This window comes from Pseudorca crassidens, chromosome 11 (assembly GCF_039906515.1).
Source record: "Pseudorca crassidens isolate mPseCra1 chromosome 11, mPseCra1.hap1, whole genome shotgun sequence".
Lineage (NCBI taxonomy): Eukaryota > Metazoa > Chordata > Mammalia > Artiodactyla > Delphinidae > Pseudorca > Pseudorca crassidens.
Genome location: NC_090306.1, coordinates 105,809,506 through 105,825,175, shown reverse-complemented (window position 1 = coordinate 105,825,175; position 15,670 = coordinate 105,809,506). Strand labels below are relative to the sequence as shown.

At 65.7% G+C, this 15,670-nt stretch overlaps 1 protein-coding gene across 9 annotated transcripts in view; it reads left to right on the top strand.

The window, feature by feature from the left end:
* The first annotated feature begins 814 nt into the window (after positions 1 to 814).
* The window catches only part of PLXNB2 (plexin B2), a 29,639-nt gene continuing 14,783 nt past the window's right edge, over positions 815 to 15,670 (top strand). For 4 of the 9 annotated variants that reach the window (XM_067698495.1, XM_067698494.1, XM_067698493.1 and 1 more), the window contains exons 1-3: positions 841 to 963; positions 11,881 to 11,934; positions 12,491 to 12,543. The gene's annotated coding sequence lies outside the window, so the exon portion shown is untranslated. Of the gene's footprint in view, positions 964 to 11,880; positions 11,935 to 12,490; positions 12,544 to 14,154; positions 14,180 to 14,534; positions 14,687 to 15,670 lie in introns of those variants that run through there. The other 5 variants (XM_067698489.1, XM_067698490.1, XM_067698488.1 and 2 more) reach the window with 5 other exon arrangements.

Genomic DNA, 15,670 nt, shown 5'->3' with positions numbered 1-15,670 from the left:
AGGGCAGGTGCCCAAGGAAGGGGGGTCCCAGTGTGGGAGTACAGGTTAGGGCTGGGGAATGGCCCCACGTCCTCCCTGGGTCCCCAGCTGCTGCTCAGCACAGCGGGGCTTGTGACTGCAGACTGTCCTGAGGGGAGCAGGACACACAGGAGAGCTGGCCCCACAGGGGTCCCCAACTCTGCTCAAGTTGTGGTGGGAGTGGCCAGGGGCATCAGGACCAGGGTTGATGGGGGCTGCAGCGCCCAGAAGTGGGGCAAGCTCTAGTCCAGAGGTGGATGCCCCAGGGAGAGGCTCGGTCTCACCACCCACCTCCAAGCACTTCAGCAGGGGTTGACGGGTCCTGGGTGTGGGTGGAGGGAGGTGGAAGGGAGGCGGGGGAAGGAGGGCGCTGGAGGCCAAGGACGGGTTGCGAGGGGACCCAGGGCAGGCGTCCTCTTCCCCTTGGAAGTTGAGGGACAAGGCGCAGCAGCCCCCAACCGCCCAAAGGGTAGGAGTGTGGCCGGCATGTTCCCCAGTCGGAGGGTCGGGGTGCCGGGGACCTCGGTCTTGCAGGCGTTCTCCCCTAGAGCCCAGACTTGGGCTCCTCTGGCGCGAACCTGGACGCGAACCGGGCCGAACCTCCCCGGCGACGCGGCGCACCCGCCCACTGCGGCCGCCAGGCGCCGGGGACGCGGGGGGGCGCGCGGGGGGCGCGCGGGGAGCGCTCCGCCAGGCGGGCCCCCCTTCTCTCCCTCCCCACCCCCGCTCTCTCTCTCCCTCTCCCTCTCCTCTCCCTCTCCCTCTCCTCCCCGTCTCCCTCTCCCTCTCCTCCCCCTTTCCCCCGCCGGGGGCGGGGCCGCTGCTCCCGCGCGCTCCGGCCCCTCCGCGGCCACACAAAGGCCCGTCTCCATGGCAGCCGCGCTGGCCTCAGCGCAGCGCCGATCGCGGCACGGGCGCCATCAAGCCTCGGCGGCAGACAAGCAGGTACGGGAATGGGGTACGGGGCCCGCGGGGCGGCCGCGCCAGTGGGGGGCTTCGCCGTCAGCGCCGCTCTGTCCTGGCCTGCGGCGATCGGGACGCGGGGACTCGGGCGACTGCCGCCCGGCGGAGGAAAACTCGGGCTGCGGCCGCCGTCCGTGCGTCCGGCCGGCCGGGGCCGGGCCGCTCCCACCTCGCGCTCTTCCAGGTGGCGGGCGAGGCCCGCGGCGCCGAGGGCAGCGGGCCTGGCCCAGCAGAAGGTCCCTAGCTGGGCGCCGCGCCCTCTCCCGCCGCCCGCGTCCCTCCGGAGCCGCTCGGACCGCTTCTCGTTCCCGATCCTCCCTCCCTACTCATGCCCGCTGCCCCTCCAGCCACGGAGATCCGTGCACAGGGCGGGGATCGGCCCTGTTGTACAAGAGCTCCAGGCCCGCGCCCACCCAGCCTTGGTTCCTGGGGTGGCCGAGCCCCGGCTTTCCCCAGGAAGCTGGGCTCGCGGTCAGCCCTTGGCAGCCCCCAAACCCCTTGGGGACTTGTGAGGCGGGCATAAGCCAGGACCACCCTGGGAGCCCCTGGTCTGCACCTGGCCAGGCTGGAAGGCGGGTGCAGGGCTCCCGCTTGGGACTAGGGGTGGCTTGGCAGCAGCACCAGCACCTGGCAAGTCCTGGTGGCCCTGGGCCTGCTTCGCCACAGAGCCAGCACCCACAGTTCCCAGTGTTTGTTGGTGCGGTGTTTGGGTGGACACTCTGGGACCCAGGAAGTGAGTACAGGAAGTCTCTACTCACTGCCAGGACCCTGCCCCTCTGCGTGCAGCCTCCCGGAGGAAGCCCTCCTAGATGGGCCCGTCCCCCCCATCTGTGCTCAGTGCTTGGCGGGTATGAGGGGGGTCCCTGAGCCCAAGAGCCTCGGAGCTTCCTGCCACTTCACTGGCCTCCTCTTCCTAGCAACTTGGAAAAGAAAGGAAGGGCTCTATCCGTGCCCTGGGCCTGTGGTGGGGGTCAAGACTAGGGGTGAGGCTTGACCCCCGAAGCCAGTGGAGTGTTCTGGAGCTCGGAGGGCTCTCCGTGCCTGCCCTGGGGAGCCCCTGTGTGCCCCACACACACCCTGGCGGGGCCCCGTGAGATGGGAGAGCACGGCCCCCAGGGGTGGGAGCTCTCAGCCTGACCCCGTTCGGGATGTTCCCCGGGCACAGAGGGGAGAGTCTGAGAGCTGGACAGCTGCCGGGGTGTGTGTGTTGGGGAGGCGTTCTTCTGCTCTGAGGTGAGGGTCCTGGGAGGCTAGGGTCAGCATCGGCCTGGCTGAGCCTGTTGGGTGTTTTTTTATGGCGTGTCAGCTTTTAGGGATCCCCAGAGAAGACTGAGGACGAGCAGGTGGTCTCGGCAGATCTGGGCCTGTCACCTTTTCCCGCCGTACCTATAGGGGGCCCACCTCCGTCTGCCGGGTAGGGGGAGGCTTGAGGTCTGGCCAGGGGCTCCTTGCCCCAGGAGGGCAGGGAAGTTACAGAGAAAAACAAGGGTTTGGAATGCAAGTCCCCCCTCCCCCGCCGGCCGCCTGCCAAGAAGGAATTATTTTGGATTACCCAGCCGTGTCCAGTCACCCAAGGGGGGCGGGGAGGCTAGAGCTGGGGGAGGCTACAGCCGTGGGAGAGAGATCCACTTCCGGGGCCGTGGGTTGAGAGCCCCAGAAGGGAGGGACGGGCAAGTCTGGGCAGCTCCACCACCTCCCATGGCTGCTCAGACCGGTCAGGGGTGGGGTGGGAGGGGATGCGTCACCCTTGAGATGGAGAACGCCCAAGATCGGCCCCAGCAGGCCCCGCCCAGTGAGCCTGGCGTGGGCCCAGGCCCCCTGGGGGAGGCCGTGGGGCCGGAGGAGTCCTAGACTCCTTTCTCGGGACCCAGGGTGTCCTGTGTGGCTGCTCTCCAGCTCTGGGTTCAGGGACACACCTTGGGCTGGTTACTTACACCTGTGTGGCGCTTCCCTGGGGTGGCGGGGCAGGTAGGGCCGTGACTCAGGCTGCTTAGCGTGGTGGGGCACTGGGGTCTCCCTCGGGCCGAATCTCTGGCCATTCTCCTGCCTCTTGACTGACTTACTAACCAGCAGCTGACGGATGCACCACTTCCCTCCAAGCCCCTCGGACAGCCCAGCTCCCACCCCCACGTCCCCACCCCACAGGTGAAGGATCCCGTAGGGGAGGGGTCCCACAGGTGAGGAGCCCAAGGCCAGAGATGCAAGGAGCCGACTGGGATGCTGCCTCTGCCGCTTGGGCTCCCAAGGTCCGTGTAGGCACGTGTGCAGCCACCCACCCAGTGGCCCCTGTAGGGACCATGCTGTGAGGCAGAGCTGGCAGCTGGGGCAGCGTGCAGTAAACCCAGGGGCCTGGCCTCAGCCCAGGTGAGTGGAGCAGAAGAGATTGGACTGGAAGGCACTGGGGTGGGCCGGCAGCCTGGGGAGGGATCCATATGGCATGTGCCCGTCTCCCCCAGGACAGCTTGGTTGCGGGCACTTGAGCCGTCTCAGGACCTGGGCCATTCTGGGAACCTGCTGTTCCCTGCCTTGAACCCGCTTCCTGGGGGCCGGAGCTGGTGAAGCCCTGGGACCAGGGGAGTGAACTGGTGGGGACAGACTGTGGCTTCAGTGCTCTCCCACACGGCCCCTTCTCCGGTCTGGGCAGATCCGCGCTGAGGCGCCAGGTCCTCTGGTCCTCCTTCTGTGTCCTTCTTACTCCCGTCAGGCCTCAGTCCTTTCTGCTGCAGCAACAGACACCAGCCTCCTGCCTTGGCTTCCTGGGTGGGGGGAATAAGCTTTTCTTCCCTGCTGAAGAGCCTCTTGGGCCCAGAGCCTGCCCTGGACCAGGGTGTCGGGAAAGCAGTCAGGGGAGGAGGTGAGCGATCAGACTTGCCAGAACTCAACCCAGGCTGGTCTCCCAGCTGAGCTGGATACGGGTTCACTGGGGGCCAGTCCCTAGTTGGCAGTGGGGACTGGGCAGAGTCCCTCCCCCTGAGGCTAATGGCTATGTGTGTTTGGGGTGGGGTGGGGTGGATGGGGCCTCTACATGTCTTTGGTCTCAAATTACAGGCTGGATCGGTGGTTGGTGGCCTGTAATTGGTGGGGGGCACTGGGGTGCATGGGGGCTGGGGAAGCACTGTTGCTTCCCTTTTTCTCTCCAGGCCACATGTGGTCCCTTCATGGTTTTCCCTTCTGTGATTTCACATCCTCTGATGGGCTCCTGCTTCCCTCTGCCCCTGAGGCTTTGAGGACCTCGTTCCCTCTGCTGACCAGGCAAGAATCCTGCCCTTTCCTGGGCCCCCCACCCCGAGCCAGACCGGGGCACAGCTGCTCCCAGCCCTTCCCTCCCATCCGGCGGGGCTTCTGAAGGGCGGGGCAGGGCCTCTGCTGTCCTGCCCCCAGTGCCTACCCCTGTGGTATTCACGAACGTGTGACAGTGACTGGACCCAGAACCCCAGACGGAGCCCGGGGTGGCCAGGGGCACACCTGTCGGTCTGCCCCTCCAGTCACAGGGAGGAGCCCAGGGCTGGCCCCCCCTGGAGCTGGGGTCCTATTTCCCACCCTTTGTCACCCTTTGGTCCCTCATCTGCAGCTCAGCGCCCCCTTCACACGGAGAGTGTCTCCCCCAGCACTGCTCCCACCGTGGCTGGCAGCTTTCCACCCTGTGGGCTGGCCACTGGCCCACCCGAGTGCCTGGTTCCCCTGTGCGCTAGGCAGAGGAGGTGCTCTCCTGGGCTGGGGATGGGGCATCTGGGAAGAGGGCTCAGCTTGGTGCCTCCGTCCTCAGCCCCTAAGATCACGTGATTTCTGAAACCTGGCAGTTCTCCATCCTGGTGCCAGGTGAGTCCTGGCCTGGGGACCGTGGGAGCAAAAGTGCGGCCTGTGGGTGCAGCCTGGATTCTGACCCCAGTGCTGGCGTCACCCCTGCCCTGCACTCGTCCCTTTCGGATGTGGAGACCAGAGCCCTCGGTGCAGTTGGCCGGCAGTTCCCATGGGGGGTTCTGGGAGGAGGGGCACCGTGTCGAGCTCAGATCTCTGTGACGCAGCCCCCGCTGGACCCCCTCCTCAGGAAGAGCAAGAAAGGGAAAAGGTTTGATGTCAGCCTTGCAGAAGGCCACCTGTATGAACAGAGTCAGGGCAGGGGCGTCTGCTCCCGAGGCAGGGACACTTCCGGCTGCTGTCCTTCTGCTCCGATCTGGGCCCCCTGAGCCAGCATGCCACCTGTGCAGGCCATGGGCCCTGCGCTGATTTGGACTTCTCTGGGGGGCGCCGTCAGCTCCCCTCCAGGCACCCTGCCCGGTGCCAAGCTGGTGGCTGAAGGCTGAGGCGGCTCCAGGGCTCCTCGGCCACAGCCAGACGTGCAGCATGGGTGACAGTGGGAAGAGGGTGACTGGCTTGGTGCCCACCTGGGTCCTTGAGTGCTGGAGGGAGGGGTGCTGAAGGGGTCTAGGGACAGCCCTGATAGGTTAGGGAGCATGGGTCTGTCTTGGGGTACAAGGGGGCCTGTGGCACGAGCGGCAGGATTGGGGTGGCCAGGGCGTGTGGACCCGGCCATGGGAGGTGTGGGCTCTGGGCCTGAATGTGGCTTCTAGCCCCCAGCCCCAGCCCAGGGCATCCTCAGAGCGGGGGGGCCTACTTTGGAGGAGGGCCAGGGCCCAGGACACTGCCGTGGCGCGGCTGCTGCCCTCCCCAGGGAAGGTGGCCGCTGTCCCACTTGCACCCAGTGGTAGGACCAGAGCTGGGTGAGTTGGCGGGGCTGAGAGCAGGTGGTGGGAAGGAGAGGCCCCAGCGCAGCCCACCTGCTCTCTCTCAGCCTTGGAGTTGCTCCCCCAGACGGGCCGGGGGATGTGAGGGGCAGGAGACCCAGCCACGCTTCCTGCAGGTGGCCCCTGGCCCTACCCCTGTGTGTGACAGCTCCTTGCTGAACTGAGTGAGCCGCTGAGGGGGTGGGTGCTGGGCCTGGCCCCAGGGACCTGTGGGCTACTTCCTGGGTGTGTGGTCCCAGGGAGGCCGGGTGCCCGCCTCCCCCCATGCAGTCCCGGCCACCTCACTGCCCCCTGACCCCTGCACCATTGTCCCATTCACCACTCTGCCTTCCCCTGAGCTGGGGTATTTCCTCGCTGGAAACTCCCGGTCCCTCTGCCCTTCCAAAGCCTAACCCTAACCCGGACCACCGCCCCACCCTGAGCCTGGACTCCAGACCCTACCCAGCCCCGCAAGCACCCTGCACCTCACCAGGGCCCGACCCCACCTGGACAGAGACCGGGCCAGTAGCCTGGAGCCGTCCCCCCACGCAGATGGCCCTGGCCCACCTTTCCCACACGGGTCCCTCGAGGCCAGCTCCAGGCCTGCCCAGCTCCTCCAGGCCCCTCGGCCCTTCTGGGTGTGCTGGGCGGACGCAGTGCTGGGGCTGCCCGAGGCTCACCCAGCCCAGGTGCTCGGGTCTGGGGCAGACGTGTGTGCCTGCACATGTGTGCTCACGTGTGTGTGAGTGGTGGCTGGCATGCCAGCTGGGCACAGCGCCGCAGGCTAATTGTGGGGTTCGGCTGTGATGGAGGAGGGGGCTCGGGGTGACCGCTGAGGCGCTGACAGACTGACTGGGAGATTACGGGTCTGGCCGGCTCCTTGCTCGCTCGGGCCCTCACCCGTCCGCCCCCATGTCCCACTCCTGCCTCTTGCGCACGGCCTGGGAAAGGAAGGGGGCTCCGGGCGGGCAGCATCCAGCCAGCTGTGGGAGGTGAGCCTGGAAAGGGGAGGTGAGTGCGGGCAGCTCAGCGGTGGGTGCTGGCAGGTGGGGGCAGACCTCAGAACCAGTGGCTCCTGCCTGCGTGGAGCCAGATGTCCCCAGTCTCCCGGCTGGGACTGCGGAACGGGGGCGCAGCTCCTCATCCAGGAGCCCCTCCGATGCTTGGGCGGCTGGGCGCTCCCGTTGGCCTCATCTGTGCTCCCGATGCCCTGCAGTGCCCACCCTCTCTCAGCCGGCCCCAGCCCACATCTGGCTTCTCCCAGTATCTCACCCCGTCTTCCTGTCCCTCTCAGCCTGACCCTGACAGGCTGTCCACTGGAGAGGTGGTCTCTGGACCACCTCTTGCCTGAGTGCCAGCCCCGTTCATCTGTTCACCGGGTGTTGACTGTGGCCGCTGTGTGCCAGGGCCGACAAGTTGCTGGGAGCTCCACGGGGGCTCCCGGACCCTGGAGGGTAGAGACCTGTCCCTCTGTCCCCAGCACACAGCACTGTCGTGTGGCACACAGGAAGCGCTTGGGGGCTTCGGGCTGAGCAGATGGGGCAGGTCAGCGGGCCCATTTGGGGGGTCCCCACGAGCATGGGGAAGTCGATGGAGGCGTTAAGCTGCAGGGTGTTCTGACGGGAAGGACTGCTCTGCAGAGGAGGGACATGGACGAGCCTGGGGGGGAATCAGAAGTGGGGCCCAAACCGAGTCTAGGTGGGACACAATGGTGGCTGGGACTCAGGGGGGCGGCCAGGAGGAGAGGTGGGTCTTGCATCATGGTGGGGCGTCTGGGCACCAGAACCTACTGAATCCCACCTTGTGTCCTGAGGGTCTGGGAGGCCCAGGAGGCTGCTGGCAGCGCCCAGGCAGGTATTCTTGAAGGACAGTAATCGATTGAAACCAAGTCGTCCTAAGCCGTCTCTCCACGAGGTTAGGCACCGCATGGTGAGGCAGTGACTGGGACCGACTGCCGACAGCATGGAGATCCCAGTCTGGGTCAGCGCCCACACTGCAGGGTCTGCAGTCACGGGGGCGTGGGCGGCTGCGGCTGCAGCACACACCCTAGGGCTTTGCCGGGTGAGCCCCTGCGACGCCTGAGGGTGAGGGCTGGACGCAGAGACACTGGTCACGGTGACCTCGGGTATCAGACGGAGGGGCTGAGAGGCGGCCTGGGAGCACAGGGCAGGAAGGAGTGGGAGGCTATGGACTTGGCTGGGGGGAGGCCCATGGGGTCGGGGGAGCAGGCCCGGAGACCCCAAAGGCAGGTGGCAGAGAAAGCCCTGGGGTTGGTTTCTCTGCGCCCACTCCCCCTTGGCCCGGGGTCTTGGGCCACCAGGCAGGGGTGATTTTCATGCTGGGGCCCAGAGCCCAGGCTGCAGGGGGAGGCTGATCAGCCTCCGCAGCCCCGGCGGGGATGGGCTCTGGCCCACGGCCTCTGCCAGTTGACGGAGGAACCGGGCTGTGGGCCGGGCTGGTGGGGAGGTGACACCCTATACACCTGGGAGGGGTCCTGTGGGAGGCTCTCCCAGCGCTGACGCAAGGCTCAGGCTAGACGTCAGGCTGTCCCTAGAGCCCGGCCCCACCCGCGCCTGCTCCTAGGTGGCTGTGCGGGGAGCTCGGCCTTTGCCCGGTGAGTCTGGCAGGAGGGGGGTTGGGAGCCATGCCGGCTGCGGCTGGGGCCTCGGCGGATCACTGGCCGACCGCGGAGCGGGGGGGCCTGGCCACCGCGCCCTTCCCGGCCAGAGGACAGCCTGACGCCCCGCGAGGCTCCTTGGGGACGGGTCCCTGGGCCCACGTGGCCGCCGCCGTCACGGCGACCGGAGGTCAGGCTCCCGCCGACCGTGCGCCCTGGGTCCCCTGGGAGGCTCCTCAGAGGCCCACTTGTTCCCCCCGGGGCCGCGGGGTGCGGGCGGGGCTTCCGAGGGGTCGTCCCCCGGGGCCGCGCCGCCACCTGGTCGCCTGGTGTTACGAGGCCAGGCCGGCCCTCCCCGTCTGGGGACCGCCCCACCTCCCGGGCTGAACTCAGACCCGGGGCCCCAGGCGGGCGCGGTAGGACCGCGGGGCTCCCTCTCGCCCTGGCCCGGGGGCCCCGACGCTCCCCCCGGCCCCATTCGCGCCCCTCCCTCGCACTTGTTTTGAAAACGGCGGAGGCTCGGATTTGCCGGCGTCTCGCCTGTTTAGTTTTCTCTGATTTGTTTCGCGCTCCCGGCTAATTGCAGATTTGCATTTTCGCCTCGAGAACGCAGCAGAGGCCGGTCCCCTGCAGCCAGCTGCGGGGCGGGGGAGGGGCGGCGCCCGAGGCGGGACAGCCACCCTCGCTGCCTCCTGGCCTGGCCCCGGGGCGACGCGGCCCCCACCCTGTCCGCCGGGTGTAGGTTACCCCACCCCCGCGTTGGGGGTCCGTAGTGCCCTCCACAAGGTGCTAAGACTCCCCCCACCCCCATCTCAGGGTGTCCCTGCCTTGGACTCGAGCCTTAGCCTGAATCGTGGGTTTCTCCGTGTCTGCCTCTGGGTCCCCTTCCCGAGCCCACAGGCTGCCAGGGGCCTCCACAGCCCTGGGTGCTGTGCACTGCTTTGCCTTCAGCTTTAAGAAGTTGTTCAATCTGTGTTTGCCTGACGCTAGCGACAGGGAGGTCTAGCCGGCACCCCAGGGCCTTCCTCCCGGGGGTGCCAAGACCGGAGGGGGACCCTGCAGCCCTGGCCTGGCCTGAGGACCCTGCCCTTCCCCAGTGGGCGCCTCCTGTTTACCTTTTCCGGGTGTGTGGGGCAGCTACTGCTTAGAAGAAAGGAACCCGAGGAGGGGGAGACTCAGGGGACCCAGTGGCCGAGGCTCCTTCCCATTGCTTCCCACTCCTGTGGACGTGCGAGGAGAGGCCTGGGCCGCCTGCAGCCCGGTGCCCGTCAGCGCCCTGGCTGGGGGAGGACAGACCACTGTGTGCGTGAGGCTGAGGGGCCAGCTGTAGGGGCACATGTACTTTCAGCTTCCTCTGCTGTGTGTCACCCCCTTGCCGGTTCACTGGGCTGAGACCCACCTAGGGCCTCAAATCCTGTGTTCAGATCTTGCTCACCAGTGAAGACCGCAGACCACAGCGGAGGAGTGACAGTCCTGCAGGGCCAGGTCAGGATGGGTGTCTCAGGCTTCTGACGGATGGGCAGGAGTTTCCCAGGGGGAACAGCAAAAGCAGAGACATGGCGACATCATGGCGTCACCCTGAGTTCCTCCTCCACTGAGAGGACAACCGAAGGATTTCTGCACACGGATTCACTTACACCTCGCGGCAGCCCACTTGGGTTGGTGCTGTTATTACCCCCCAGGTCACACCCGGGAAACTGAGGCACAGTGTAAGTTTGTAAAGAGCCCACATAAGCCAGGTAGGAGGAGACAGACCTGGGGTTTGAACCCCATAATATGGCTCCAGAGCGCAGCCCCTGAGGCCCCTCTGGGCAGCAGCCCTGGGTGTGTGGTTGTGGGGTGGGGTCCAGAGCGCAGCCCTTGAGGCCCCTCTGGGCAGCAGCACTGGGGGTGTGGTTGTGGGGTGGGGGGACCCCATGGCCTCAGGGGCCTGTGGGTGTTCAGGACAGTGGCCTTCATCTGAGATAGAAGGAGTGACCCTCCAGAGCAGAGGCAGGATGGCCACGCTGGGGCAGCTGGGGGCCAGGACACGGTGGCTGAGGCCGGGTTAGGAAAGGGGAAGGGGAGGGGGTCAAGCTTCCTTCTGGAGGAAGTGCTGGCTGGAGGAGCCTGATGCTGGGAGGAGAAATTGGAGGGTCTGAGAGGTGGGTCCACCCCAGTGGGTCACTTGGGGCAGGTCTGTCGAGGGGTGAGGTGGTGGCTGTGGAGGCTGGGTGTGTGGGCTCATGAAGAGGGTGTCCCTTGGAAGAGGCTAGCCTCCCTTGGCGACACCTGCAGCACGCACACCCCCGGCCAGGGAGGGGCCTGGGCCAGTGGAGGGCGGTGCACAGGGCACACGGAGGCCAGAGTGATGTCCCTTCAGGGTGGCAGGTCTGCACGCCCTGTGCCCTCGTGTGCTGTGGACCCCGAGCTCAGCCTCCACCTGGACTGGATGCAGCCTCGAGGCCAGGCCTGGTCCAGATTTCTCATGCGGCTCCATCATCCCGACACCCTGTGGTTTGGCACCTGAGTTTGCCCCTTTCACAAAGGCTGTGTTGTTGAGTGCCTAGGGCAAAGCACACCCCTCCCCCTCACAGCTGGAGCCCTGAGCCCCTCCTCCTGGGTTAGCCCTTCACTGCTCAGCCAGGGGCTGCGGGCACCAGAGGGATTTCCTGCCTATGTGCGCAAGCGTGGCACCCACCTCCCCGCAGGCCTTGCCCCTGCTGGTCTCCTTTGGACCGGCCGTGGGGCCTCCCAGGCCTGGGCCCTACTCGTTCCCCACGTTGTCGTTCCCCACGTTGGGAGAGTGCCTGGGGGGGTACGGGGGGAGCAGGGCCTGACCCTGGTGGAGGAGGTGTTGGGGGAGCGCTGCTGGGGAGGGCAGCCAGGCAGGGAGCCAGTGGGCCATGGCCGAGGAGACCTGGGGAGGAGACCTGGGATAGGCCTGGAGAGATGGCTGGGGTGTGGTCACTGAGCGCCTGGAAAGCCGTGTCCTGAGGCAGAGTGGGGCTGGAGGGGGTCTGATTATTATTATTACACAGACCTCTTTTTATTTAGACAAGTAGTATGTAAATATATCCTTCTCAAATTTTTTTCCAAAACTGGCAAATGAAGTTGCTTTGCTGTCCCAGCCCCCTCCTCCCTGCCCCCCCCACCGGCTTCACCTTGACTTTCAATTTGGATGAAGCCTTCTAGAACTTCTCAGTTAAACCATGTGTGTCTGTATCGACACCCACGTGTGGTGATACCTGGAGTTCTGCTCCACAGCCGTCCCCAACAGGTCTGGGCTCCGTTGGGTCGGCATGGCCCACCCACCTTCATCAGCACCATGGTTTTTCAGGGTCCTCTGGTTGCATGCTGGGTGGTTGCCAAATTTTCACTATAATGAACCATGCTGAGAAGTATCCTTGGACTAGTCCTCCCTGTGGGTACACATGGGTGTTTATCCAGGAGAGGATACAATAGCAAGCGTTGCTGAGTGCTACAGTGTAACAGGCTCTCCGGAGGCTTTTCTGGCCGGAATAATTTAGTTCTTACAAACCCCTGGGGGAGCTCACTATGACTGTCTCCACTTCACAGATGGGGAAATGAGGCTCAGAGAAGTTAAATAATTTGGTCAAGGTCACACAGCTAGTAAGTAGAATTGCGGGCTCGTGTGTATGCACGTTCTTCAGAAAACAAGTTTAATTTTAACGTCCTGGTTTAATAAGCAGACAGTACCGAGAGACTTAACGAGAAGCTGTTCCCTGCCCTTTTCTTCCGCTTTTTTTTCTTCCCTTTTTTTTTTTCTTCCTCCTGTTCAGCGCAGCTTGCAGAATCTTAGTTCCCTGACCAAGAATTGAACCCAGGCCCTCGGCAGTGAAAGCGCAGAGTCCTAACCACTGGACCCCCAGGGAATTCCCTCTGCCTTTTTTGAGCAGAGGCAAGAAGGGTGGTGTCAGGCATACACACCAAGTGGGCATGTGTGCACTGGGGTGCTGGGCTAGGGGGTGGGAGGCCAGTGTCTGAGGGGGGGACGTGAGGGCCGGGTGGAGGAGGCTGGAGTTGAGGTTCTCCTGCTCCAGGGTGGCAGAGGCCAGCTGGGGTCCCATGGGCTGTTCCTTGCCCCCCCCAGCTGTGGAGCAGAGGAGAGATGAGGCGGTAGGGGCCAGGCTTGTGGTGAGACCACTGTCTCTCCTTTGCTTCCTAGAGGATCTCCATGCTGGCCTGGAGCAGAGACTGAGCTGGACTTCTGGAGCCTGGGTGAGTGACGGCTGGGCACCACCTGGGGAAGGCAGGGGGGCTACAGCCACGCAGTGAAGGCGTCTGGTGTCCCTGAGGCTCTGGTCCGGTCGGGCCCGGTGTGCAAACGTCTGCCCAAACCCAGGTGCCCTAGCTGTGGGGGCCGCTGCCAGGCCCCCCAATTCTCTGATGGGGGGGCCAGGATTTGCTTGGGAGGGGTGGGCTCTGCTGCGAGGCTGGGGCGGTGTGTTTGGGCGCTGGCTGCAGTGCTGGAATCTGGAACGTTAGGGCTGGGAATTTGGGCTGGGGGAGGGGGCGCCTGGCCAGACGCCTTCCTGGCCAGCAGCAGGCTGGAGTCTGTGCGACTTCTTGGAAGTGCACCTCCGGGCTTCGGCCAGGAAGAGGCGTCTGATGCCCCTGAGGAAATCCCCGCCGGTCCGGTGAGCAAGCGGAGGGTCCCGGGCTGCCTTCAAAACAGGAAGCGCCCGTTCCAGGAACGCCAGCCGCAGGAAGCTCTGCCGGGCTGTGCCCGGCACCTCCCGCAAGGACGGCCTGAGCGCTGCCTCTGGTCAGGTGGTTCACCCTTTGCTCCCGTGGGCCTGGCCAGGCAGGTCACCTGAGGCTTTGTTTGTCCCGAAGTGGAGGGAGCTGCTGCCTATCATTGTCACCCAAGTCCCTCCTGCCAGACTGTGTGACCTGGGCTCAGCGTGAGGGGCCCTTGGAACCCCTGGACTTGAGGCTCACTCTGCCCACCACCAAGAGGGGTCCTGGGCCAGGGAGCCCAGGTCTGGCCCTGGCCTGCTTGAGGGGGGGTGGGGCGGGGGCAGCAGCACAGTATCTGGGCCAGTGTTACTGTCAGCAGCAAGACCTGTTCCTGCTCTGTGACCACACACATGGCTTTCATAGAGCACTTCTGGTGTGCCAGCCCTGGGGGCCCCTGGGGCCAAGGACAGGGCTGGGCTTCTGCCCCAGGGGCTCAGTCAAGTGGACATCAACCAGAGGGAGGCCAGAGCATTCTTTTTTTTTTTTTGCGGTACCCGGGCCTCTCACTGTTGTGGCCTCTCCTGTTGCGGAGCACAGGCTCCGGACGCGCAGGCTCAGCGGCCATGGCTCACGGGCCCAGCCGCTCCGCGGCTTGTGGGATCCTCCTGGACCGGGGCACGAACCCGCGTCCCCTGCATCGGCAGGTGGACTCTCAACCACTGCGCCACCAGGGAAGCCCCAGAGCATTCTTTTTTATGCACTGTGACCCTTCCATCTCCTGGGTCCTGTCACGTCTGTGAGCTACCAGGACTGAGGCAGGGCTCAGGGTCACAGCAGAGATCTTTCAGAAGGGGGGGGGCAGGAGTTTCCCCGCTTGGTCGGTTCTGGGTTCAAGTCCTAGGCGCGCTGCCGGCCGGCAGAGGGGCCTGGACACGGGTCCATCGGGGACCAGGGGGCCTGCTTCCATGGGTGGCCTGGGCTCGGGCGGCTCCAGCTCCGGCCGCGGCTCCGCCCCCGCCCGTCCGTCCGCACCCGCAGGTCCGCCCCCGCCCGCCCGCTCCCTCCCTGGGCTCCGGGAACATTCCATTCATTCCCCGCTTGCCGCGGCGGCCCGTGGCTGGAGCCGCAGCCGCCGCCAAAGCCGAGCGGGACCAGAGTCGCGGCGGGGACTCGGGTGAGCGGGGCCGGGGCGGGGTGGGTAGGGCCAGCCTGGGCTCGAGGCCGAGGGGCCTGGACGCCCCCCGCCTCCGCGGCGCCGGGGAGCGGACTTTGCGCCGCGGCGGGCGAGCCAGCGAGCGCGGGGGCGGGGCGGCAGGGAAGCTGGGGCGGCGGGGGAGGGGCGGCGGGGGGCGGGGCCCTGCAGCCTTGCCCTTCCCCGCCCCCGCTCCCCGGGCCCTGAGCGAAGGTACCGGAGGGTGCCTGAGCGCCCGGGGCCTCTCCTGGCGCGCCTGGTTCTGTGCAGTCCTGGCGTCGCGGGCGTCCCGGCTCCAGCCTGGGGATTTTCTGAACTGCACCCTCCTCTCCCCTAGACGGCCTCAGTTGCCCGCGGAGACGAGCGGAGCCTGCGGTGGCAGAGGCCCGCCTCCGCCCAGGATCTGCACAGTCTGCGCGCGGTCCTGTGAACTCTTCCTGTCTTTGACCAAAGGCACCATCTCCTCCCCGACCTGATCACCTCGTCTTGGTGCGGCCTGGGGTCACCCTGTCTCCTCATCCCACCGCCTTCTCTTAGGCCATTTTCAGCTCCTTCCCAGGTCCCTGCTGCCTCCTGGACACTGTCAAGCCAGCAGCTCGTGCGGAGGCCTGTGGGGTCCCCAGGGGCCCGGCAGGAACTGAGCACTCCAGAGCAAGGGGCTTCAGTGCACAGCCGAGGGGCGCCTTCCCCAGCCCTGAGACCTGCCCCTGTCAGTGCCCGGTGGTGATTCTGCGGTGCTTTGTCACTGGCTTTGTGACACTTGTTCTGGCTTTGTCACTGGGCTTTGTCCCTTGGTTGCCTCTCGGTTATGCTTCCTCCAGGGGCTTGAGGAATGTTGTGGAGACTCAGAACAGAGGGATGCAGTGGGGGATAGAAAACAGCCACAGCCTGGCCAGGGGGCTTCCTAGTGGCTCGGGCAAAGAAGGAAGCTGGCTTGATGTGAGAATCACAGGGTCCATCCTATTCCAGTCAGCACAGCTTTGCCCAAAGCCAGTGCCCCCAAAGAAACGTCTCCCCTGGCCATGGAGCAGAGCAGACAGCCTTCTGCCTTCCTGGAGGAGGAGGACTCAGGGCGGGGCAGGGCAGGCTGTCAAAGGGAGGGGAAAAAGTAATTGTTTCTTGAGGGAATGAGCGCGTTTCCAGGGCGGTGGTGTTTGAGGGGGCCGTAGGGGGCGTGTCAGCTCCTCTGTAGAGGTGCAGCAGCCGTGGGGGGAGTCTGGGAGGCCACCGCCACCGGCCACCCTCTCACAATCTGTGCCTGAGCCCCTCATGACCCTCTGCCGTTGGGGTCAGTCTCCACTCGGCCACGTGGCATGGACAGCTGCCCTAAATGTCCTGCCGGGCACAGGCCCCCTCAGGGAAGGTTCCGGCGGGTCCAGGAGTGAGGGCTCACGCACAGATTGTGAGAGGGTGGCCGGTGGGGGTGGCGGCCAAGACCACTTTAGGGGATTCTGATCAGGGTCCCGAGGGCGG